Source organism: Pogoniulus pusillus, chromosome 8 (assembly GCF_015220805.1).
Source record: "Pogoniulus pusillus isolate bPogPus1 chromosome 8, bPogPus1.pri, whole genome shotgun sequence".
Taxonomy (NCBI): Eukaryota; Metazoa; Chordata; class Aves; order Piciformes; family Lybiidae; genus Pogoniulus; species Pogoniulus pusillus.
Window position 1 is genome coordinate 12234199 of NC_087271.1, and position 25842 is coordinate 12260040.

Genomic DNA, 25842 nt, shown 5'->3' on the forward strand with positions numbered 1-25842 from the left:
AGCACACTGTACATTTGCACACAGATTTGTGCATTAAAGAAACTTTTCAGACCAAGACGTGTGGTGGCAAATGAAACCCCATGAAGTTCTCTCAGATCACTCAACGCAATACTCGTTACCAAATCTTGTACCATTCAGACTCAGCCAGATTGAGCCATGCAAGAAAGCAGCACCATAAACCTGGGGTTTAAGTTTTACCCTCCTATGAGTAAAACCCATCCTTGTTACTGAGTCAGTTGCAACAAATTCCACACTTCAGCCTCAATGTTTATTAGATGTGAACACCACCTACATAAACAACAAATTTATGAAGAATAACAGCAAAAGCATCATTGGTTCTAGTGCTCAAGATAGTATAACGTAGGCTGGATTATATATTAAAGGTCTCTTTTTCATTGGGCAGGAAAATACCAACAAAACTTCTTTATATGTAAACAGCTGACCTAATTATAGAAAATACCAGAAACTAACTGGAAGCTAAAAAGGGATATATTTTGCTTTGGTCTGCCCTGTATAAAGATAAGAAAACCTTTAAAAAGAAAAGTAGCCCTTTGGTAAAAAACAAGCTGCTTTCTGAGGCTCAAAGATGCCAAAAGAATGAAATTCCAGCCTGGAAATTACAAAGATCATTGTCCTTTCTGTAAGCTGACGTGTAGTAACACCTCCCTGAAAATAACCACCAAAGCTGTATTAGCATGACCTATAAAATGTGAACCTGTTCTGTTGGTACCTGGAAACCTAACTCGAAGACAAAGTGAGTAATGCAGTACCCAGAAATAGTTTGATCCCAACCAGACCCCTGTCAGCACAACTCCATTTACAACATAGTGTTCACCTGAAATTTGCATGTGCCAAGTGCTCTGCAGAGTTCTGGAACAGCTGAAAGCAGCAGGTAACCCACTAGACTATTAGAGCTAGACACCCAAACACTTCACTACAAGAGGCTTTTCCTTACATGGACTCCATTCTTGCTGGGCTAAAAGAGATTCCTAGTTTCATCTCCTAACGCAGAGTCTTCTGCTCATGCAGCAGTGGCAAGTAGACCATTTTGCATTTACATTTGTAAATGACAGCTTGATTATGGGCAACGGATGTAAACTCAATCACAGGAAATTCCATCTCAACATGAGAAAAAACCACTTTCACTGTGAGGATGACAGAGCACTGGAACAGGCTTCCTAGAGAGGTTGTGGATTCTCCTTCTCTAGAATCTTCAAAACCTGCCTGTGTGACCTTGTGTAAGTGGTCCTGCTTTGCAGGGTCGGGGTGGACTTGCTCTCCAAGCCCTAGCATTCTATGATTAGTCCAGTCTAAGTGAAGTATCAGTGGTCATGACTTGTTAAGTTACAGTTTCATTAAGTAATAAGATCTAACTTACCACTGAGAAGCAAAACTAAATGTTTGCAGAAGAAGTTTCAAAAGCTCAGATCATTTTTAATTACAGACCAATTACTTGGGCAGCAGCTAATCTAGGGACTTAAAAAATAATCAGCAGTGCTTCCTTAACATTTTGAGACTGTGGAGGACACTAACAGAGCTCTGGATGAAAACAGCATTCTCGATCCTGCAACACCAGTAGGCACACTACCGTATCAACCTTAACTATTCTGTTAATAAAAAGCATATGCCAAAAAGTCACAGCATGCAGATGGAGTATTTCCCTTAGCCTCCATGTCTGAAAAGAAACTAACTGTAATTTTCCCTGCAAAATGCCAAATAAATGGAAAATCAGTCATCTATCATATATCCACAGCTTTTAGCCAAATAGCAGCAGTCTGAAAATGTTCCCTTCCCAGCTCCTTTCCATATGATTCTTTTCCTTTTCTTCTTCACTATGTATATAAAGTGCAGTGTGCCTGTGTAATTTTCATTTCTTTCCTCTTTCTCTCTTTCTTTCTCTTTTCTCTCTTTCTTTCTTTCTTTCTTTCTTTCTTTCTTTCTTTCTTTCTTTCTTTCTTTCTTTCTTTCTTTCTTTCTTTCTTTCTTTCTTTCTTTCTTTCTTTCTTTCTTTCTTTCTTTCTTTCTTTCTTTCTTTCTTTCTTTCTTTCTCTCCTTCTCTCTTTCTCTCTTTCTCTCTTTCTCTCTTTCTCTTGTTCTCTTTCTTTCTTTCTTTCTTTCTTTCTTTCTTTCTTTCTTTCTTTCTTTCTTTCTTTCTTTCTTTCTTTCTTTCTTTCTATCTTTCTTTCTCTTGTTCTTTCTTTCTTTCTTTCTTTCTCTCTTTCTTTCTCTCTTCTTTCTTTCTCTTTCTTTCTTTCTTTCTTTCTTTCTTTCTTTATTTCTTTCTTTCTTTCTTTCTTTCTTTCTTCCTTCCTTCCTTCCTTCCTTCCTTCCTTCCTTCCTTCCTTGCTTTCTCTCTTTCTTTCTTTCTTTCTTTCTTTCTTTCTTTCTTTCTTTCTTTCTTTCTTTCTTTCTTTCTTTTCTTTCTTTCTTTCTTTCTTTCCTTCTTTCCTTCTTTCCTTCTTTCCTTCCTTCCTTCTTTCTTTCCTTCTTTCTTTCCTTCTTTCTTTCCTTCTTTCTTTCCTTCTTTCTTTCCTTCTTTTCTTTCTCTTCCTCCCCCATTACTATCTAAATTACAGACTGCAGTAAGAGCCTTAGCTGGCTAACCAGCAAAGTGACAGATGTTTATCATTATCCTCATCAAGAGAATGTAAAGTAAAAATAGCAATTTGTCTCTGATCTTTGAGGCAAAGGGTAACAGTCTGCAAACATTTAATCTTTTATATACAGGCTCATAGGTGATATTTACAGAAAGTGGATAATACTTCAGGAGTCTGCCTCTTGTTTGAACCTGCACTAGAGCTGACTTCATATTGTTGATTTATTTTCTCTGAAATCAAAAAAGATCAGTCTTTTGTGAGTTTACAGTAATTTATTATGAAAGCTTCTGGCCACAGCATTCTTAATGATTTGGTGTCTCAAGTGAAGACTTCTCATGCCAGAAATCATCTTGTTTGCATCACATCATGCACATGGAAATCTGCTTCTAACAGATTTCTGTGCTCCACAGTACACCTACACACGTTGCCAGTCTCTCCTTTGTAAGCTGTCTCTGCACTGTGCCAACAGCAACATCTGAGAGTGAGGCTGCCTGGCAAAACTCGGTGTCACAAGATGACACCAGTGATGTGGATGCCCTATCCCATCGCCAGGTCATTCTTTCAAATTGGCTGGTTTTCCCACTGAGCACCACAGTAACTCTGGCTTTGGTGCAAGCCACCCCTCAGCCCAAGTCCTTGCCACCCTGCATCCTAGAAAGGATTTGAGAAATACATTGCAATGAATAAATCCAAAACAGAATGAGTAGCAAAGCTCTTGCATCTGTCTGACCACACTTCCACAGAATGTTCATGATGAACAGAAAAAGAGAAAGAAGCTGGAAATAGATACTAGTGTTGCCTTCCCCAGGAGCCAAGGTGGCCACCATCCCCTTTTCATAGAATCGTAGAATCAACCAGGTTGGAAGAGACCTCCAAGATCATCCAGTCCAACCTAGCACCCAGCCCTAGCCAGTCAACTAGACCATGGCACTAAGTGCCTCATCCAGGCTTTTCTTGAAGACCTCCAGGGACAGTGCCTCCACCACCTCCCTGGGCAGCCCATTCCAATGCCAATCACTCTCTCTGGGAAGAACTTCCTCCTAACATCCAGCCTAGACCTACCCCAGCACAATTTGAGACTGTGTCCTCTTGTTCTATTGCTGGTTGCCTGGGAGAAGAGGCCACCCCTCACCTGGCTACAATGTCCTTTCAGGTAGTTGTAGACAGCAATAAGATCACCCCTGAGCCTCCTCTTCTCCAGGCTAAACACCCCCAGCTCCCTCAGCCTCTCCTCATAGAGTTTGTGTTCCAGGCCCCTCACCAGCTTTGTTGCCCTTCTCTGGACACATTTCAGCACCTCAACAACTCCCTTGAATTGAGGAGCCCAGAACTGGACACACTACTCAAGATGTAGCCTGACCAGTGTTGAGTACAGGGGAAGAATAATCTCCCTTGTCTTACTGGCCACACTGTTCCTTATCCAGGCCAGGATGCCATTGGCTGGCTCTCTTGGCCACCTGGGCACACTGCTGGCTCATCTTCAGCCTACTATGTACCAGTCCAGTCCCGGTGCTCCTCATCCTTGAGCCAGAGCTGGCTAGTTCCAATATCAAGTATCAGCAACAGCAAGTGAATCTGGTCTAAGTTCTTGTTCAGCTAACTCTTGCTTAATAGTGCTGTGACATTTTTACAGGAATAATAATAATTATTATTATTACTCCAAATGAACAGGACTGCAGTTACTTTAGAAGCTTTTGTAAGCCTCTAAAAAAAAAGTGATGAAAGAAAATAGCCAAAAAACAAGTAATGAAAATGAAGATTCATATTGGAAAATTCAACTTCTGGATATCTGATGAAAATTCATCGAAGCTATGGTGAAGGGATAGATGGGGAAAAAAAAATCCAACCACAACTATGAATGAAGGGAAGGTAACAGAAGCCAGGGCAATGCTTCCATTTACCACAGTATCATAGAATGGTCTGAGTGGAAGGGACCTGCAAAAGTCATCTAGTTCAAACCTCACAGTCAGTCAGCAGGCACATCCTCAACTAAATCAGGCTGCCCAGATCCCTGTCATGCCTCACCTTGAATATCTCCAGGAAAAAGGCCTGAACCACCTCCCTGGACAATCTGCTCCAGTGTTCCACCACCTTCATAGTAAAGAGTTTGTTCTTAATAACCAATCTAAACCTGCTCTTCTCCAGTTTGAAGCCATCGCCCATGTCCTGTCACTGCAGGCTTTTGTAAACAGCCTCTCTCCAGCCTTCATGTAGGTCCTCTTTAGGTACTGGAAGGCTACTATTAGGTCCCTCCAGAGCCTCCTCTTCTCCAGGCTGAACACCCCCAGCACCCTCAGCCCATCCTTGTAGCAGAAGTGCTCCAACTCCCTGCTCATTGTCGTGGCCCTCCTCTGGACCCACTCCATCAGGTCTGTGTCCTTCCGATACACATTGCTACAGAGAGAAGGTCCTCCCCTTCTACCTTCTCTGCACATAAGAAAAGTGAAAATAATTTCTGTTCCTTATGCTCTACAGCAGGTCTGAACCATAAGCTTTGCGACCCTTGCATGGAAAGGTGCTAGTGAAACAAAGCCTGCAGAATTGCTACTCCTTTTGTACCTTCCCTGCATTAAGACACCTTCTGTATTAAGAATGTATTAAGGATTAATCAGTGAAGACTAAAAACTGTATGTGAAATCCAAAGCACTTCAGCTTGTGGGAATTTTACTGCTGGCTGCAGTGGGAATAGGATCTCTCCCTACAAATGTTTCTCTACCAGAACAGTTATTGGTCTTCTGAAGACCATAAACCCTCTGATGCAAGGGGAATGATTTAGTGTGGCACAGAGGGATGTATCACATAGTGTCACAGTATCACCAAGGTTGGAAGAGACCTCATAGATCGAGTCCAACCTTTTACCACAGAGCTCAAGGCTAGACCATGGCACCAAGTGCCACGTCCAATCCTGCCTTGAACAGCTCCAGGGACGGCGACTCCACCACCTCCCCGGGCAGCCCATTCCAGTGTCCAATGACTCTCTCAGTGAAGAACTTTCTCCTCACCTCCAGCCTAAATCTCCCCTGGTGCAGCTTGAGGCTGTGTCCTCTCGTTCTGGTGCTGGCCACCTGAGAGAAGAGAGCAACCTCCTCCTGGCCACAACCTCCCCTCAGGTAGTTGCAGACAGCAATAAGGTCACCCCTGAGCCTCCTCTTCTCCAGGCTAACCAATCCCAGCTCCCTCAGCCTCTCCTCGTAGGGCTGTGCTCAAGGCCTCTCACCAGCCTCGTTGCCCTTCTCTGGACACGCTCAAGCAGCTCAATGCCCCTCCTAAACTGGGGGGCCCAGAACTGAACACTACTCAAGGTGTGGTCTAACCAGATATAGGTACGAGGCAATGTGTATAGTAAAAAAAAAGGAATGGTACCTCATAATATCAGGATAATATCCTTGATTGTGGGAATTATAAGCATGTTGAAGAATGTCCCAGGGAAAAAAATCAGGAAAAGTGATTCTTTTTGACATTCACAGTAAAACTGGTAACATACTGCAAACAGGCCTGAGCTGGCCACACAGAGAGTGCAATACTTCTAATTTCCATGATTTCATTACGTTCGGGGCAGCTGCCAGCGTATTTAAGAATGTCTTGTATAACATTCCTGATGTCAGTTCCAAGAAAGCACATTTCTCTAGCATTTTCATGACAGCAGTGTATCAAGCAATTTTCTGTAATCAGAAAGGCATTCTGGTTTCATCAAAAACGATGAGAGGAAACAGACTGGAAGGTGGTGGACTAAAGGGCAAAAGTCAAAGCAGCAGCAAAGCAGTGCTCTCTGTGCTAAGAAATTAAGTTCATGGCTGCAGTAAGAAACCACTCTTTTAAAAGCTACTTTCATATCTTTGATTTACAGATGCAAGTTTGTAACAACCACCACCACCTGAAAATGAATTATTCCCTCCAGACTGCACTTCTTTTAATTCACAATCTATAATCTGCTTTTTCTATTCCTCTCCAAGTAGGTTTTCTTCTTTAATGCACCAACACTTGACGCATTGCAGTTGCCCTAAAGCCCTCTGCTCTTTCCTAAATCATTACATCTGATTCCTTGTCACTCTTCCTAAATCGTAGTTCCATGCAGTACATAAAATTCAGCCAGGATACTCTCAGCTGTACATAGCGTGCCTTTTGCCAGAGGACTGCTGAAACCACATGATGGCTTCACACAGTGAGGTTTTCTTACTGGAAGGAACCACAACTAAATGACAATACGTTACTTTTGTCTATTTACAACAAAGCAAGCAGCAGAATAAGAACACTTCCCGGGTAGCTTGGAAGCTGTCCTTTTGCCTCACAGAGGGAGATTCTGCCACACTCTTCCACGCTTTCAGCATCTCCTGACTTTGTACTGCTGTCGCCTTTACTGAGCCAGCCACCCACAGCCTGCCCCTTTCAGCTCCTGAGCTTGCATTAGCAGCCTGGAAAGTGCTCTAAGCAGAGGCTCCAATTCATCTTTGCCATGCACACACACTCTCTCGCTTCATACCCACAAAGAAAGCTATAGCCTAGCTTGGTTTAACTGAGAAGTATTTAACTCTCTGGATTAGCTTAAACAATCATCTGCTTAGACCCTTCTTTGTGGTTGCAGACATTGTACAGTACAAAATATTAGCTAAAGCCTTCTGCTGAACTCACACACTGCTCCTCAGATATTTACATAGCTCCAAGCACTCCAAACATCCAAACCCCATGTTAGGCTCTCTCCCTGCCTTCTTCAATCAAGAAGCTGTTTTGGAACTAAGAGACAGAAAAGGAACCAGAACTCTGACACATTTGGAGTTACTTTGGTCTTAATAGTTCTTAACAGGTTGACAACTACTCATGGCAAATCAATCCAATCTCTTTTTACAGCAGAGAATCAGATCTTATAAGGAAGGTGTTAACATTAGATTTCAGCCTTTGGTAAAGCTTTTTGACACAATCTCAAGCAATGTTTTTATTATGGAAGTGTGCTCTCCCTGCCGTTACAGGTTGGATTCTCACTTCATGGAGAAGCTGCCAGTGCTTCACTGTCCAACTGGAAAACACTATCAAGAGGACTTTCATATGGGTTGTAGTTTTTAATGTGTTTGTTAATGCCTTAACACTCTGGGGTGCATTAGAAGGGCTGTGGTTAGTAGGTCAAGAGAGGTTCTCCTCTCCCTCTACCCTGCCTTGTTGAGGCCATATCTGGAATATTGTGTCCAGTTCTGGGCCACTCAATTCAAGAAGGGCCTTAGGGAACTGCTTTAAAGAGTCCAGCACAGAGCCACAAAAATGATTAGGGAAGTGGACATCTTCCTTATAAGGAGAGGCTGAGGAAGCTGAGGCTCTTTAGCTTGGAAAGGAGGAGACTGAAAGGTGACCTCATGAATGTTTATAAATATGTAAAGGGTGAGTGCCAAGTGGATAGAGCCAGGCTCTGCTTGGTGATGTCTGATGACAAGACAGGAGCAATAGGTGGGAGCTGAGGCACAGGAAGTTCCATGGAAACATGAGGAAAATTTTCTTCACTGTGAGGGTGAGAGAACTCTGAAATAGTCTGCCCAGGAGGGTTGTGGAGTCTCCCTTTCTGGAGATATTCAAGACCTGCCTGGATATGTTCCTGTGTGATCTGGTATAGGTGATCCTGCTCTGACTGCTCTGACAGGGAATTTGAACTGGATGAGCTTTTGAGGTCTCTTCCAGCCCCTAACATTGTGTGATTCTGTGATTATATGTGTGTGTGCTTATTACATTTATAGATGCGAAGAAACTGGAAGGGAATGTAAATATATTAGATGGCAGGATCAGAGTTCACAATGATCTGGATAAATAGTTTTAAAAAACAGATTCATTTCTTTATGAATAGAGAATATTCAGCTTGAGCAGGAACAAGTCAGTTATAAACATACAGCATGAGAATGGCCACTTAAAGAGCAGAAAAAAGACTGTGGCTGACACACAATGTAAACAGAGTATTGGTCAACAAGGTCTTGCTATTATGAAATCAGCACAAGAATCGTGCATCCTATTCTGGTTCATCACACTATGAGGAATCTGTGGCACATTTTGAGAGGAAGTCACAGAAGATGATGTTCAGGGCTCTGTGCAATATTACTTGAAAAGCTAAGATCACAAGAGACTGATGAGTTCAAAAGAAACCAGCTGTGGAAGGTGAAATATTAGCGTTTATGGAGACAGGAAAAGATGGCAAACAGATACATGGTTAAGAAATATATGGTAAGAAATGTGAAGCACAGAGACGAGTCATAGAAACAACCAGGTTGGAAGAGACCTCCAAGGTCATCCAGTCCAACCTATCACCCAGCCCTGTCCAATCAACTAGACCATGGCACTAAGTGCCTCATCCAGTCTTTTCTTGAACACCTCGAGGGAGCTGCAGAACCTCCTCTGAAGATTAGACCAACATCCCTCAGAGATAGCCTAGGTACAGAGATCCTGCCACCAGTCAGGGGATGAACTAGAAAACCTCTTCCAGACCTTCCATCCAGTGGGCTGCAATGAAATCTGGAATTACAGTGCCACAACACTGTGATGAGAAAAGGTGTTTCTGAAAATGCAGACAACATTACAGTATCTTCTGCTTTTCTTTTTTTCTTTTTGGTTCTGTGCAAAAATAAGAATAACTTAAAAAACCAAAAATCAAACATTGTTGTGATTAGCCATGTTCCCTCAAAGAATGTCGACTCCAGCTTCTCCACTTGTTGCCATGTACATCTCTCACACAAAAGACTTTTACATAACTCTCCCTGTGCTGCAAGTTTTGATTCAGGGCCAACAGCTGTTTCATGCCTTTCAGAACAGACTGCTGGACAAGCAAAAGCAGAAAGAAGCTGGCATAAAGAAAACAGCATCTTTGTTTAAAAAACAAATAGTACTGTGGAATTTGCAAACTTTTCAGTCAAAGAATTTCCTTGTCATAATAACACATGAAAGTGCCCCATATTTATAAGAGTACGTTAGAAAAAAAACAAACCTCTAGGATGTGAGATGTATTGGCATCACAGTATCACGGTACCACAGTATCACCAAGGTTGGAAGAGACCTCACAGATCATCAAGTCCAACCCTTTACCACAGAGCTCAAGGCTAGACCATGGCACCAAGTGCCACGTCCAATCTTGCCTTGAACAGCTCCAGGGACGGCGACTCCACCACCTCCCCGGGCAGCCCATTCCAGTGCCCAATGACTCTCTCAGTGAAGAACTTTCTCCTCACCTCCAGCCTAAATCTCCCCTGGCACAGCCTGAGGCTATGTCCTCTTGTTCTGGTGCTGGCCACCTGAGAGAAGAGAGCAACCTCCTCCTGGCCACAACCTCCCCTCAGGTAGTTGTAGACAGCAATAAGGTCTCCCCTGAGCCTCCTCTTCTCCAGGCTAACCAATCCCAGCTCCCTCAGCCTCTCCTTGTAGGGCTGTGCTCAAGGCCTCTCACCAGCCTCGTCGCCCTTCTCTGGACATGCTCAAGCATCTCAATGTCCCTCCTAAACTGGGAGGTCCAGAACTGAACACAGCACTCAAGGTGTGGTCTAACCAGTGCAGAGTACAGGGGCAGAATGACCTCCCTGCTCCTGCTGACCACACCATTCCTGATGCAGGCCAGGATGCCACTGGCTCTCTTGGCCACCTGGGCACACTGCTGGCTCATGTTCAGGCGGGTATCAATCAGCACCCCCAGATCCCTCTCTGTCTGGCTGCTCTCCAGCCACTCCGACCCCAGCCTGTATCTCTGCATGGGGTTGTTGTGGCCAAAGTGCAGCACCCTGCACTTGGAGCTATTGAATGCCATCCCATTGGACCCTGCCCATCTGTCCAGGAGGTCAAGGTCCCGCTGCAGAGCCCTTCTGCCCTCCAACCCAGCCACATCTGCCCCCAGCTTGGTGTCATCTGCAAACTTGCTGATGACTGACTCCATGCCCTCATCCAGATCATCTATGAAGATGTTAAAGAGGATGGGGCCCAGCACTGATCCCTGAGGGACACCACTAGTGACTGGCTGCCAGCTGGATGTGGCACCATTCACCACCACTCTCTGGGTCCGGCCCTCCAGCCAGTTCCTAACCCAGCACAGAGTTTTGCCATCCAAGCCATGGGCTGACAGCTTAGCCAGCAGTTTGCTGTGGGGGACAGTGTCAAAGGCCTTGCTGAAGTCCAGATAGACCACATCCACAGGCCTCCCCACATCCACCAAGTGGGTCACCTGATCATAGAAGGAGATCAGGTTGGAGAGGCAGGATCTGCCCTTCCTTAACCCATGCTGGCTGGACCTGAGCCCTTGGCCATCCCTCAGGTGCACTGTTATTGCCCCCATGATAACCTGCTCCATCAGTTTCCCTGGCACTGAGGTCAGGCTGACGGGTCTGTAGTTCCCAGGTTCCTCCATCCGACCCTTCTTGTGGATGGGGACCACGTTGGCCATTTTCCAGTCTCCTGGGACCTCTCCGGTGAGCCAGGACTGCTGGAAAATGATGGAGAGTGGCTTGGCCAGCTCAGCTGCCAGCTCTCTCAGCACCCTGGGATGGATCCCATCTGGTCCCATGGACTTGTGGGTGTCCAGGTGGCTCAGCAGGTCCTGAACTAATTCCTCAAGAATTTCCAGGGGAACACACCGCTCCCCAACCCCATCCCCCAGTTCAAGAGGCCACTTGCCCTGAACTCCTCCCTCCTTACTGTGGAAAACTGAGGCAAAGAAGGCATTCAGGACCTCAGCCTTTTCCTTGTCATCAGTTATAATGTTCCCCTCCTGGTCCAGTAAGGAGTGGAGGCTCTTCTTGCCCTTCTTTTTAGCATTGATAAATTTATAAAAGTGCTTTTTATTATCCTTCACAGAGGTGGCAGCCTAAGTTCTAGCTGGGCCTTAGCCTCTCTGATTTTTCTCCTACATAACCTGGCTACCTCCTTAAACACATCAGGAGAAGCCTTCCCCTCCTTCCAAAGGCGATACACCCTCTTTTTCTCCCCCAATTCCTTCAGCAATAAAGTCACCCCTGAGCCTCCTCTTCTCCAGGCTAACCAATCCCAGCTCCCTCAGCCTCTCCTCGTAGGGCTGTGCTCAAGGCCTCTCACCAGCCTCGTCGCCCTTCTCTGGACACGCTCAAGCATCTCAATGTCCCTCCTAAACTGGGCGGCCCAGAACTGAACACAGCACTCAAGGTGTGGTCTAACCAGTGCAGAGTACAGAGGCAGAATGACCTCCCTGCTCCTGCTGACCACACCATTCTTGATGCAGGCCAGGATGCCACTGGCTCTCCTGGCCACCTGGGCACACTGCTGGCCCATGTTCAGGTGGGTATCGATCAGCACCCCCAGATTCCTCTCTGTCTGGCTGCTCTCCAGCCACTCTGGCCCCAGCCTGTATCTCTGCATGGGGTTGTTGTGGCCAAAGTGCAAAGTGGTGTGGTATTTGCCATTACTTCAGTGAAGGAGGAGGTCAGCAGATATCAGGAAGTCTCAAATAATGGCAAGTATATCCTGGAATTCAAGCTTCAATTGGAGCTTCTACCAAAGATGATAAAAACAGAAAGTAAGAGGATTAGTCATTTGTGATGCTGATCTGATCAGAGAAGTATGAAGAGTCATCACAAAGACTGAAATAACACCTTGCCTTTCATCTCAGTTATCTATCTCAGATGAAATGTTGGCAGAACTGACCACTGTTGAAGACTTGTACTTAGCAATAACCATGCAAGAGAGAGTCACTTACAATATCTTCCTGATACCAGCAGTGGTGCAGAAGACTTGGCTGTCCCTTTTAGGGAGACACTATTAACTGACACTATTAACCTGAGATGGTCAGAGCAGTCTTCTCAGGTTTCTAGATTTGCAGTTATCCATTCAAAATGCATTTGTAGCAGTGTGTTAGAGATCTGTGCTTCGAGTGCACAAAGTGTGCCTGCTTGCAACATCTTTCATTAGTATGGCCACACAGCAAAGTTCTTGTTAGCAGCTATATGTCACTGGTCAGGCCACATCTTGAGTCCTGTGTTCAGTTCTGGGCTCCTCAATTCAAGAGAGATGTTGAGGTGCTGGAAGGTGTCTAGAGAAGGGCGACAAAGCTGGGGAGAGGCTTGGGACATAGCCCTGTGAGGAGAGGCTGAGGGAGCTGGGGTTGTGCAGCCTGGACAAGAGGAGGCTCAGGGCAGACCTCATTGCTGTCTACAACTACCTGAAGGGAGGTTGAAGGCAGGTGGGGGTTGGTCTCTTCTCTCAGGCAACCAGAAACAGAACAAGAGTTCTCAAGCTGTGCCAGGGGAGGTTTAGGCTGGATGTTAGGAGGGAGTTGTTGCCAGAGAGAGTGATTGGCATTGGAATGGGCTGCCCAGGGAGGTGGTGGAGTCGCTGTCCCTGGAGGTTTTCAAGAGAAGCCTGGATGAGGCACTTTGTGCCATGGTCTAGTTGACTGAATACTGCTGGACTGGATGATCTTGGAGGTCTCTTCCAATCTGGTCAATTCTATGATTCTAAGGAGTTGTCTTAATTCATGGGCAACTAAGTGCTCAGTGCATGGACAATGGCTAGGTGAAGGCAGATCTTGGAAAACACATTGCCCAAGCTTACATGATTAAAGCATATCTTGTGACTCAACACCTTCTTTGCCTCAAGGCAGGCTGTCTTCAGGACAGCTGCCTCCTGAGCTGGTAGGTGGGGTCACAGGGAGAAAAGCAGCCTCCATATAATCCAGGAGGAAGTAGTTAGGGACTTGTTGAGCCTCTTGCACCCTCACAAGTCTATGGGACCAGACGGGACCCATCCTAAGGTGATGAGAGAGATGGCAGATGAGCTTGCCAAGCTGCTCTCCATCATTTATCAACAGTCATGGCTCACTGGAGAGGTCCCTGAAGACTGGAAGCTGGCCACTGTGGTTCCTATCCACAAGAAAGGTCATAAGGAGGACTCAGGAAATTCCAGTGCTGTCAGCCATGCAAGAAAATGGAACAGATCATCCTGCATGCAATCACACAAAGGTGGTCAGGAGATCAGACCCAGTCAGAATGGATTTAGGAGGGGCAGGTCCTGCTTGACCAGCTTGATGTCTTTTTATGACCAAGTGACTCACCTGGTGGATGTGGGGAAGGCTGTGGATGTAGTCTACCTGGACTTCACCAAGGCCTTTGACACTGTCTACCATAGCAAAATCCTGGCCAAGCTGGCAGCCTGTGGCTTGGGCAGGGGCATTCTGTCCTGGCTTAAGAACTGGCTGGAGGGCTGGGCCCAGAGAGTGGTGGTGAATGGTGCCACATCCAGTTGGCAGCCAGTCACTAGTAGGGTCCCCCAGGGATCAGTGCTGGGCCCAGTCCTGTTTAATATCTTCACTGATGATCTGGATGAGAAGGTTGAGTCTACCATCAGTAAGTTTGCAGTCAACACCAAGTTGGGCACATGTGTTGATCTGTTAGAGGGTAGGAGGGCTCTGCAGAGGGACCTGGACAGGCTGGATAGATGGGCACAGTCCAGTGCCATGAGCTTCAACAAGTCCAAGTGCCAAGTTCTGCACTTGGGCCACAACAACCCCATGCAGAGATACAGGCTGGGGACAGAGTGGCTGGAGAGCAGCCAGGCAGAGAGCGACCTGGGGGTACTGGTTGACAGGTGACTGAACATGAGCCAGCAGTGTGCCCAGGTGGCCAAGAAGGCCAATGGCATCCTGGCCTGTATCAGGAATAGTGTGGCCAGCAGGACCAGGGAAGCCATTCTGCCCCTGTACTCAGCACTGGTTAGGCCACACCTTGAGTACTGTGCCCAGTTCTGGGGCCCTCAGTTTACAAAAGCTGTGAGGTGCTCAAACATGTCCAGAGGACAAAAGGCTGGTGAGGAGGCTGGAGCACAGTCCTACAAGGAGCAGCTGAGGGAACTGGGGTTGTTCAGCCTGAAGAAGAGAAGGCTATGGGGAGACCTCACTGCTTTCTCCAACTACCTGAAAGCAGGCTGTAGCCAGGCAGGGCTTGGTCTCTTCTTCCAAGCATCCAGTGACTGAACAAGAGGACACAGTCTCAGACTGTGCCAGGGCAGGTTTAAGCTGGATGTTAGGAAGAAATTCTTCATCAAGAGTGATTTGTCCACTGGAATGGGCTGCCTGGGGAGGTGGTGGAGTCCTGGTCCCTGGAGGTGTTTAAAAGGAGGCTGGATGAGGCATTTAGTGCCACAGTTTAGCTAATTTGAAGGGTTAGGTGATAGGTTGGACTCAATGATCCCGGAGGTCTCCTCCAATCTGGTTAATTCTGTGATTCTGTGACTTCATCTGTCTTTGACAGGGCTCTGGGCATCCTGTTCTAATTGAGGATGTCCCTGCTGACTGCAAGGGTGGTGGTGGTGGTGGGGTTTGGACTAGATGACCTTTGGGGATCCCTTCCAGCCTGGAACATTTCATGATCCTATGTGTAGAATACAGAAAAGTATCACAGTATCATCAGGGTTGGAAGAGACCTCACAGATCATCAAGTCCAACCCTTTACCACAGAGCTCAAGGCTAGACCATGGCACCAAGTGCCACGTCCAATCCTGCCTTGAACAGCTCCAGGGATGGCGACTCCACCACCTCCCCGGGCAGCCCATTCCAGTGTCCAATGACTCTCTCAGGGAAGAACTTTCTCCTCACCTCAAGCCTAAATCTCCCCTGGTGCAGCCTGAGGCTGTGTCCTCTCGTTCTGGTGCTGGCCACCTGAGAGAAGACAGCAACCTCCTCCTGGCCACAACCACCCTTCAGGTAGCTGTAGACAGCAATAAGGTCACCCCTGAGCCTCCTCTTCTCCAGGCTAAGTTGGATGATTTGCACAAGTGTGAACATTTTAAAGGCAGGCACTCAGAGTAAAGAATAAAAATCACTCTTCCATTTGCCCCTAGATCTTGTAGTGAACTCCTACTCAGTGGTTTCCCTTTGTTTCTTTCATCTGAGATGGTAACACTTTGGTACTGAGCAGCCTGGTTTGAAGGAATTTGAATGCAGGCGGAGGGCAGTGTGCGCATCTGTGTGCGTGCTGGGAGGGACGGGCTTGGAGGAGGCCTCGTGGTGGGGGAGCTCTGCACAGCGTCCAGTGCAGGGGCTCTCTAAATCACAGCCTTCTCTTTCAGTTGCTCTAATGCAATGTGTCACCTCCAACTGCACCCTGCCCCATAATTAATGATGTCTAGGAAAGTATTCTGAAATTCTCCTCTGATAAGCACCTAGGCAAACTTGATGTTTCCTCTCCAAGACGCAGAAGAGGATGTTAAACTGTTTTCACCCCCACACCCCTCGAGCCATGAGAAGTACCAGATCCATCTCTGCTGGGCCAGACTAAGCCCTGGTTCACCAGGAACTCCGTGCAGTACCGACAAATGATCTCCATAGTAAATGATGCAAATAAGAAATGTCAGCGTGTTCCAACATTCCTCACTTAATCTTATTGCCAGTTGTATAGTCTGGATAATCAGTAAATAAATCCCTCTAACTTTGCTCAAATCCTCAGGGGCTGAATACACAGAGAGCACTTTCTAATTCCTTCTCATTAACCTTCCCAGCTCTAAGCAAAATGACTTCCTACTTTTCTTAGTGTCCAATTTTTCCACTGGCCTCTGCAACACCTGATTTAGCAGCAATGATTTCTCACTTGTGATTTCTGTTTTGAACTGGCATTGTTCTTTCTGCTCACACATATGCTTGCTGGAATAGCACGAATCAGCAAGATTTAAAACCTCCCATTCTCAAGTTTGAAGCCCCTAAAGGGAAATTGCAGTTGTGATGCCAAGGAACACAGTCGTACATTATTTGACTTTTCCTCAGCCAGGCTGACAGCAGAGGGGGAGGGAGGGAGGAAGGAAAGGGGAAGGGAGAGGAAGATGGCATTTTAATAGCACCCACACTGATTTCACCCAGTTGGATCACTGTGCTCTGCAGCAGCACCATTTCCTTTCCCCTTTGCCTCATATTCAGGCAATATTCCTAATCCAGGCTCTACAGGAAGGATTCTCAATCTTCTTCTCCCAGCATGAACCACATCTTAGTGCACATCTGTCTTGTGGACACCCTCCCCTCTAGGCTAGCTGGTTAGCTCACCCTTTACCCCAATTTTTACCTTGCTTCCCAAGTATTGCACAGACCACCTCACCCACATCCCAGATGTGACTAAGTGGGCCAACATTCCTGCCACAACATGGGGTCGTGTTCCCCATCTCTTACTCTAGTTCTCATTGTCTTTGTGGCACCAGTAGTAACTGTTTATCCAAAATGAGTTAATAACAGGAATGTATTTAACCTATATAGCAGGTGAACATGCAAGAACCACCAGTGCCCTGTGCAGTACCTTTCTCAGATGTTAGGCATATCACACAGTATCACACAGTATCACAGTATCACAGTATCACAGAGTATCATCAGGGTTGGAAGAGACCTCACAGATCATCAAGTCCAACCCTTTACCACAGAGCTCAAGGCTAGACCATGGCACCAAGTGCCACGACCAATCCTGCCTTGAACTGCCCCAGGGACGGCGACTCCACCACCTCCCCGGGCAGCCCATTCCAGTGTCCAATGACTCTCTCAGTGAAGAACTTTCTCCTCACCTCCAGCCTAAATCTCCCCTGGCACAGCCTGAGGCTGTGTCCTCTTGTTCTGGTGCTGGCCACCTGAGAGAAGAGAGCAACCTCCCCCTGGCCACAACCACCCCTCAGGTAGTTGTAGACAGCAATAAGGTCACCCCTGAGCCTCCTCTTCTCCAGGCTAACCAATCCCGGCTCCCTCAGCCTCTCCTCGTAGGGCTGTGCTCAAGGTCTCTCACCAGCCTCGTCGCCCTTCTCTGGACACGCTCAAGCATCTCAGTGTCCCTCCTAAACTGGGGGGCCCAGAACTGAACACAGTACTCAAGGTGTGGTCTAACCAGTGAAGAGTACAGGGGCAGAATGACCTCCCTGCTCCTGCTGACCACACCATTCCTGATGCAGGCCAGGATGCCACTGGCTCTCCTGGCCACCTGGGCACACTGCTGGCTCATGTTCAGGTGGGTATCAATCAGTACCCCCAGATCCCTCTCTGTCTGGCTGCTCTCCAGCCACTCCGACCCCAGCCTGTATCTCTGCATGGGGTTGTTGTGGCCAAAGTGCAGCACCCTGCACTTGGAGCTATTGAACCCCATCCCACTGGACTCTGCCCATCTGTCCAGGTGGTCAAGGTCCTGCTGAAGAGCCCTTCTGCTCTCCAATCCATTCACATCTGCCCCCAGCTTGGTGTCGTCTGCAAACTTGCTGATGACTGACTCCATGCCCTCATCCAGACAAACATATCTCAGAGTTCTTGTCAAAAGATTTAATTTGATAATTTAGGTCCTAATATTCAAAGCTCCCAAACACATTAATGGGTTTTCCATAAACCCTCTGTTAAGCAGAGTGACAGTGACAAATTCTGGCAGGTACTCTTACCCCAGAAGAGTGTCAAAGATCACCCATCCTCCATACTCCCCATTTAAGAACTACTTTAAGTTTGCAGCAGAAAGTTGAACAGCAACATTCCTGTAGTGGAGGAGCCTCAAAATGGATCAGCAAAGGAATCTTAAAACACCAAGAGTTTTGCTGAGGCACAACAAATATCACTAAACAAAAGAAAATCATCCATCCAGGAGTATTTTGGATTCGTTCTATGAGAATGGAAAATGAAAATTATTGGGAAAAATTATTTTTAAGATGAAAAAAAAATAAGAGTTGTGAGCAGTTGTATGCTGCCCACAGTCCTGGACCAAGTGAAATTAAGTATTGCTTTGTGACAAGGCTTCCACTCTGTACAAATGAGCCAAAACATTCCTAAGTGTTCTGCAAAATCAGTAGAAAATGAAAGATTTTTGGTTTGGTTTGTCTTTTTTCTGGTAAGGTAACACACATCTGTAACCAACAAATAGAAACACCTTCCAAGACCACATACTTGTCACAAACCAAAATGAAACGACAAAGTTGAAGCCTTAAGTTGCTCCAATGTCCTCTCTCTGGGGAAGTTAAAGGACATCAGCAATTTGCAGTGCACCTGAAGGTCCCAGCAGACACAATATGGAGTTTACCTTTGTGTTAAGTCCACCTTGGCTTTACCGTTGCCACACACAGCCCTAACCTTGCACTTCAGTTGGGTATTTCTGCAAATTAACTTTTTTAATTACCTGTGGCATTTCTAGTTCAAAGGCAGACAGGGCTCTGGGCAACCTGATCTAGTTGAGGATGTCACTGCTGACTGCAGGGGGAATTGGACTAAATGACCTTTGGAGGTCCCTTCCAGCCCAAACTATTCACTGATTCTATGATTCTATGATCGATTTTATTTATTTCTTTTTTTTCCCCCCTTCTGTTACTGGTCAGCAGCAAAAGGTAATGGTGAGACTCATTTGACAAGTCTCCTTTCATAGAATCATAGAATCATAGAATCAACCAGGTTGGAAGAGACCTCCAAGATCATCCAGTCCAATCTATCACCCAGCCCTATCCAATCAACTAGACCATGGCACTAAGTGCCTCATCCAGTCTTTTCTTGAAGACCCCCAGGGACGGTGCCTCCACCACCTCCCTGGGCAGCCCATTCCAATGGGAAATCACTCTCTCTGTGAAGAACTTCTTCCTAACATCCAGCCTATACCTACCCTGGCACAACTTGAGACTATGTCCCCTTGTTCTATTGCTGGTTGCCTGGGAGAAGAGGCCACCCCCCACCTGGCTACAATGCCCCTTCAGGTAGTTGTAGACAGCAATGAGGTCCCCCCTGAGCCACCTCTTCTCCAGGCTAAACACCCCCAGCTCCCTCAGCCTCTCCTCATAGAGTTTGTGTTCCAGCCCCCTCACCAGCTTTGTTGCCCTTCTCTGGACACGTTCCAGCACCTCAACATCTCTCTTGAATTGAGGGGCCCAGAACTGGACACAGCACTCAAGGTGTGGCCTGACCAGTGCTGAGTACAGGGGCAGAATAACCTCCCTTGACCTACTGGCCACACTGTTCCTGATGCAGGCCAGGATGCCATTGGCTCTCTTGGCCACCTGGGCACACTGCTGCCTCATCTTCAGCTTACTATCTATCAGTACCCCCAGGTCCCTTTCCTCCTGGCTGCTCTCCAGCCACTCAGTCCCCAGCCTGTAGCACTGCTTGGGGTTGTTGTGGCCAAAGTGCAGAACTCTGCACTTGGCCTTGTTAAATCTCATCCCATTGGCCTCTGCCCACCCATCCAGCCTGTCCAGGTCCCTCTGCAGGGCTCTCCTACCTTCCAACAGATCAACAGCTGCTCCTAGCTTGGTGTCATCTGCAAACTTACTGATGCTGGACTCAATGCCCTCGTCCAGGTCATCAATAAAGATATTGAACAGGACTGGGCCCAGCACTGATCCTTGGGGAACACCACTAGTGACTTTTTCAGCTCTTGCACAGCAATGGGACAATCAAGGAGCCCCATCCTTGGGGCAGCGCAGTGAAAATGGAAACTTCTTTCAGACAGGTAACATCAGCTATGCACACACTCCCCAGAGTTACAACAGTTGTTTGGCAAGAAGAGAAAATCCTGCCACGCCATTAGGACTGGCCCCTCTCTTTTAAAGGCTTTTTGCCCGCTGAGCAAAGCTGCGTAGTAAGAGCAGTGGTTTAACTTATCACTCCTAATGACTCAGTGCCTCACAGACACAACAGCTTCACTCTTCTTCCCTTATGGTTCTATTTTAAAATGTTTTCTCTATTAAAATTATTGTGAGATGGTTAAGTCCAAGGGCAGGCATGGAACTTGAACTCATGGCCTTCTGACTTAGAGGTGAGACTATTCTTAACTGAGCCAAAGTGACACATGCATAATATGCTTTCAAGGTTTTTAAGGGGGCTCTGTCGTGATCTAAAAACACTAAGTCTTTGTGGTCCAAACCACAGTTCAGGAAAGAATTGGGGCTCCCTTTTTCGTGCGAATTTTAGCAAAGGAATTGTTTATAATCTCCTGCAAAACACATAAAGCCTCATTCTGCCATAAGCTACAGAGAGCAGCCTTTCAAAACTAATTCTTAATTACAGCATTCCCCTGCTAGATGGGATAGAAGCAGGTTCTAAGATTGTGTCAGAGTATATAAAGTGATAAAATGAGGATGGGTGAGCTACTTTTAAACATCCTCAATGACTCTGAGGTCAAAATCTCTGAATTTATAGCCTATGGTCATATGAAGACTTGTGGATTATTAAGACCTGCATGGCGAGATTCAAACATCATTTCATCTGAGACACTCTCTGGCTTCAGAGCACATGCACCCTACCAGTCTCCCTGCCAAATCACAGCACCCTAGGGAGCCACCTTGAAGCACAGATTATATCCCCACTGTAGACAGGCATTTGAGTACTGTGTTCAGTTTGGGGCTCCCCAGTTTAAAAGAGACATGGATCTGCTGGAGAGGGTCCAGTGGAGGGCTGCAAGGATGATTAGGGGACTGGAGCACTGCCTCACGAGGAGAGGCTGAGTGACCTGGGGCTGTTTAGTCTGGAGAAGACTGAGAGGGCTGGGGGTCGGGGTGGGGGACGGCAGGGAGGGACAGGCTCTGCTCACTTGTCCCCTGTGATAGGACAAGGAGCAATAGGTCTAAGTTGCAGCAAAAGAGGTTCCACCACAACACAAGGGGGGACTTCTTTACTGTAAGGGTCACACAACACTGGAATAGGCTCCCCAGAGAGGCTGTGGAGTCTCCTTCTCTGGAGACTTTGAAGGCCCATCTGGATGCCTTCCTCTGTGTCCTGAGCTAGACTGTATGGTCTTGCTCCTGCAGGGGGGTTGGACTCAATGATCTCTTTGGGTCCCTTCCAACCCCTGACATCCTGTGATCTGGAAGACAAAGGAGATGAGATGCTTCCACTGAAGCAACATATTGCCTCTTCCCTCTTTTCCCAAGACATTTTGCAGGCAAAGAGCTTGCCTTTCCAGATGGGCAGGAAGTTGGTTAGAGAGTTTGAAGAGTCTTAGGCATAAGCATTTAATTGCTCCTTACTCTACCCAGTCTGGAAAGCCATCACAGCCTCAGGCCCTGGGAATATTCCCTTACCACAGTCATGCTTCCCATTAGAAGAGGGCAGCTGGATACCTGCTGCTGGGACATGACGAGGGGCTGCTGCCAGTGAAACATATCCAGAGAGGGGGCACGAGGGCCACAAGGATGATCACAGGGCTGGGAGCATCTCTCCTATGAAGACAGACTGAGAGAGTTGGGACTGTTCAGCCTGGAGAGGAGAAGGCTCTGAGGAGACCTTATTATGGTCTTCCAGTATCCGAAGTGGCCTACAAGAAAGCTGGTGAGGGACTTGTCAGGGTGTCAGGTAGTGATAGAACTGGGAGGGGAATAGAGCAAAACTAGAAGTGGGTAGATTCAGATTGGATGTTAAGAAGAAATTCTTCACCATGAGGGTGGTGAGACACTGGAACAGGTTGCCCAGGGAGGGGGTGGATGCCTCATCCCCGGAAGTTTTCAAGGCTGGGCTGGCTGTGGTTCTGAGCATCCTGATCTACTGTGAGGTGTCCTTGCCCATGGCAGGGGGGTTGGAACTAGATGATCCTTGAAGTCTCTTTCAGCCCTGACAATTCTATGATTCAGCCTGGTGTGCTGCACAGTTTCTTCCCTACCATACAGGGAGAGGCTTTACAACAACAACAACAACAACTCTTAAAACACATCTGAGATTTTTCAGAAAAAAAAACACATTTCCAACAAAAAGGTTCTGCTCATGGAACTAAACCACATACAGGCATCACCTTGGAAGGAACCGGAATTGTCTTTGCCCCCACAAGCTTTTCCAACAGTGCTGAGTAATGCTTCTGATGTCAGTTTTGACTCATGGTGGCATTTGGCTATGGAAAGTTGTGGTGCTTTATACACATACTGGCTGCTTTTTGGTACTGATCAACATACATAACTTCTTAAAAAAAGGAAAACAACTACCAAGTGCAGAGGAAACAACTCTATAGGCTCACCCAGCCTTATGAGTCAAAGAGGAAGTAGCTTTGAGACCCTTTCCCCCCTATCATTCTCAACAATCTACAAAAGCTTTAGGTATCTTTTCCTCCAGAGGCCAAACTGGTGGCAGCAAAGGCTTCCAGGCTCAGAGGACACCACAAAATTAATAGCATCATTTACATTATTAATTTTGTGGCTGAGGAGAGGTTTTATGGGAAGTCATTGCATAGAGCTGAGCTGTTATTTTGGCAAAGACCAGACAGCGATTAGAAACATTAGAAGAAGACAAAAGGCTCTACAGCTATTTTCAGGTGAGTGGATTTATTTGTCCAATTTCCACAGCTGTATGGATCTAAGCACTACATTTTTATTTGCCCTTTTGGATTGGCAGGCAGTGGCATGTAACAAAATATCCTAATGGACTATAGATGGGCAAAGTGAAAGTACAAACATGAGTCAAAACAAAATTCAACCCATCTCTTGATTGCTTATGGATTTATAAAGCAATAAACCCATACAACAGGCACAAAACAAAAGCCTTGTAAAAAAGATTTAGTACAAAAAAAAAAAAAAAAAGACCTAGTGAGCACTTAAACAAATAAATCCAGTGGGTTTGGTTCTGTTAGTAATTAATGCACATTTGGGTTTCAATCAAAAGGAGTTACTGGAATGGGAGTAGTACTAAACCTAGAAGACTAAGAGGCACTTACAGCATTAGAGGATCTCCCATTTCACAGAATCACAGAAACACTGAGACTGGAAAAGCCCCTCAGGATCACCAACTCCAATTGATATCCTTATTCTACAAGGTTCACCCTAAACCATAGCCTGAAGCATCACATCCAAATGACCTTTAAACACACACAGAGTTGGTGACTCAACCACCTCCCTGGACAGGCCATTCCAATGCCTGAACACTCTTTCCCTGAAAAATGTTTTCCTAATGTCCAGTCTAAACCTACCTAGTCACAGGTTGAGGCTATTCCCTCTTATTCTATCACTACTTACCAGCACCAACCTCTCCACAACATCCTTTCAGGTAGCTGTAGACAGTGATGAGGTTTCCCCTCAGCCTCCTCTTTTCCAAACAAAACAGCCCCAGCTCTCTCAGTCACTCCTCATAAGATTTATTCTCCATTTATTGGAGCAGTACTGAATGGATTCATGTTCCTCACAGGCATTTAGCAAGTGTTTTATATATCTATAAACCCTATGAGGAGAGGCTGAGGGAGCTGGGGCTGTTTAGCCTAAAGAAGAGGAAGCTCAGGGGTGACCTCATTGCTGTCTACAACTACCTGAAGGGGGGCTGTAGCCAGGTGGGGGTTGGTCTCTTCTGCCAGGCAGCCACCAATAGAACAAGGGGGAACAGTCTCCAGTTGTGCCGGGGGAAGTATAGGCTGGATGTTAGGAGGAAGTTCTTGCCAGAGAGAGTGATTGGCGTTGGAATGGGCTGCCCAGGGAGGTGGTGGAGTCACCATCCCTGGAGGTGTTCAGGAAAAGACTGAATGAGGCACTTGGTGTCATGGTCTAGTTGATTGGCTAGGGCTGGGTGCTAGGTTGGACTGGATGATACTGGAGGTCTCTTCCAACCTGGTTGATTCTATGATTGTACTTGACCATCCTATAAGCGCTGAAGATTCAGTCTTTCAAAGCTTTCCTGTCTTGGTCTGAAAGTCTTTACCACTACCAGTGGCAGTGTGGTGAGTTCAAAGACCCTTTCTCTCTCTGAGGTCAAGAGATGTCAGATGTCCATTAAAGAACTGTTACTATCAGGAGTTGGGCCTTATTTATCTCCAACTGCAGTCACTAGGAATCTTCCTCCCAACATCCACCAGCATTTACTCAGACTACAGCAATTGCTTTCTTACATTTCAGGAGTGGCAATACAAGTTTTAAATCTTTTCTACAGGTGCTCTTCATGAGTTTGATTTTTAGGCACAACGAATTCCTGAACTCTGCTCTGCACCACAAATCATCCTTCAACTGCATCCTGTACTCCTGCATCCCACTCTGCTCCCAGCAAAGCCCCTGGCAACATTCCCACCAAGTTTAATAGTCTTGTCCTATTCCCTCCAACCTCCAACCAAGGTTAATTTCTTTTCTCCAAGTATAAACAGAAATCACCAGGTAAAAAAGTTGTGCCTAATGTGGCACCAAAGCTGTGGAATTTACTCCCATGTGAAAATGGCACAATAAAGTCATTTGTTTCAAAGTAAATTGAAAACATTCCAGTCCTCTCAGGGTTACAACTATTAGCTTTAGTTTCTGCACAGCACTGTAGAATGTCTGGCATCAAAGACACTTTGTACACTGCACTGAACTTGTGTTGGACTCTGTTAGTGGACCATTAATCACAGAGAACAAAGATCCCATGCAAACACAAAAAAGCACTGATTTTTCGTGTGTTCAGCACGGACAAGAAAAGGTTAACACTACCACTTTCTGGATACTGCACATTTTGAGATGTGAAGTGTTGACAAGGCTTCTGAGAGAGTGCAGATTCTTTTTTTTTTCCAACTGATAATTACATATTCCACATGAAACAATTCTTATTTGTGCCCAATACTCTCTGGACTTTGACAGAAACATCTCAGTGTAAAGCAGCACAATTTAAATCTAGATGCCTACAAACACATACAACCACATGCAGATACTGTGCATGTGTGCAGGGTCAGTGCCTACTGGCAAGAAAACCTATAATGATGTGAACCATGCTTGACATCAACCATGAATGGCCAGGGAAGGAGAAACTGAAGGTTTACACAAAACACTCACTAGCAGATCAAATGGTGTGAGGGAACACAATTTTATGACTGGAAGAGGAATGAGAGAGAACTCTGCCCTGCCTCGTCTGGAATATTGCATTCAGTTTTGGGCTCCCCAGTTCAGGAGGGACAGGGATCTACTTGAAAGAGTCCAACAGGGGGCTACAAGGATGATTAAGGAACTGGAGCTCTGCCCTATGAGGAAAGGCTGAAGAGTGGTTGGTGGTTGTGGCCAGGAGAAGGTTGCTCTCTTCTCTCAGGTGGCCAGCACCAGAACGAGAGGACACAGCCTCAAGCTACGCCAGAGGAAATTTAGGCTGGAGGTGAGGAGAAAGTTCTTCACTGAGAGAGTCATTGGACACTGGAATGGGCTGCCCGGGGAGGTGGTGCAGTCGCCGTCCCTGGAGCTGTTCAAGGCAGGATTGGAGGTGGCACTTGGTGCCATGGTCTAGCCTTGAGCTCTGTGGTAAAGGGTTGGACTTGATGATCTATGAGGTCTCTTCCAACCTTGGTGATACTGTGATACTGCGATCTAGGGCTGTTTGGTCTGGTGAAGAGAAGATTTAGAGGAGATCTAACCAATGTGTATAATTACCTGA

At 46.4% G+C, this 25842-nt stretch overlaps 1 protein-coding gene across 4 annotated transcripts in view; it reads right to left on the reverse strand.

The window, feature by feature from the left end:
• DNM3 (dynamin 3) overlaps positions 1 to 25842 on the reverse strand; it is a 234570-nt gene that overhangs the window by 30299 nt on the left and 178429 nt on the right. The window lies entirely within an intron of this gene.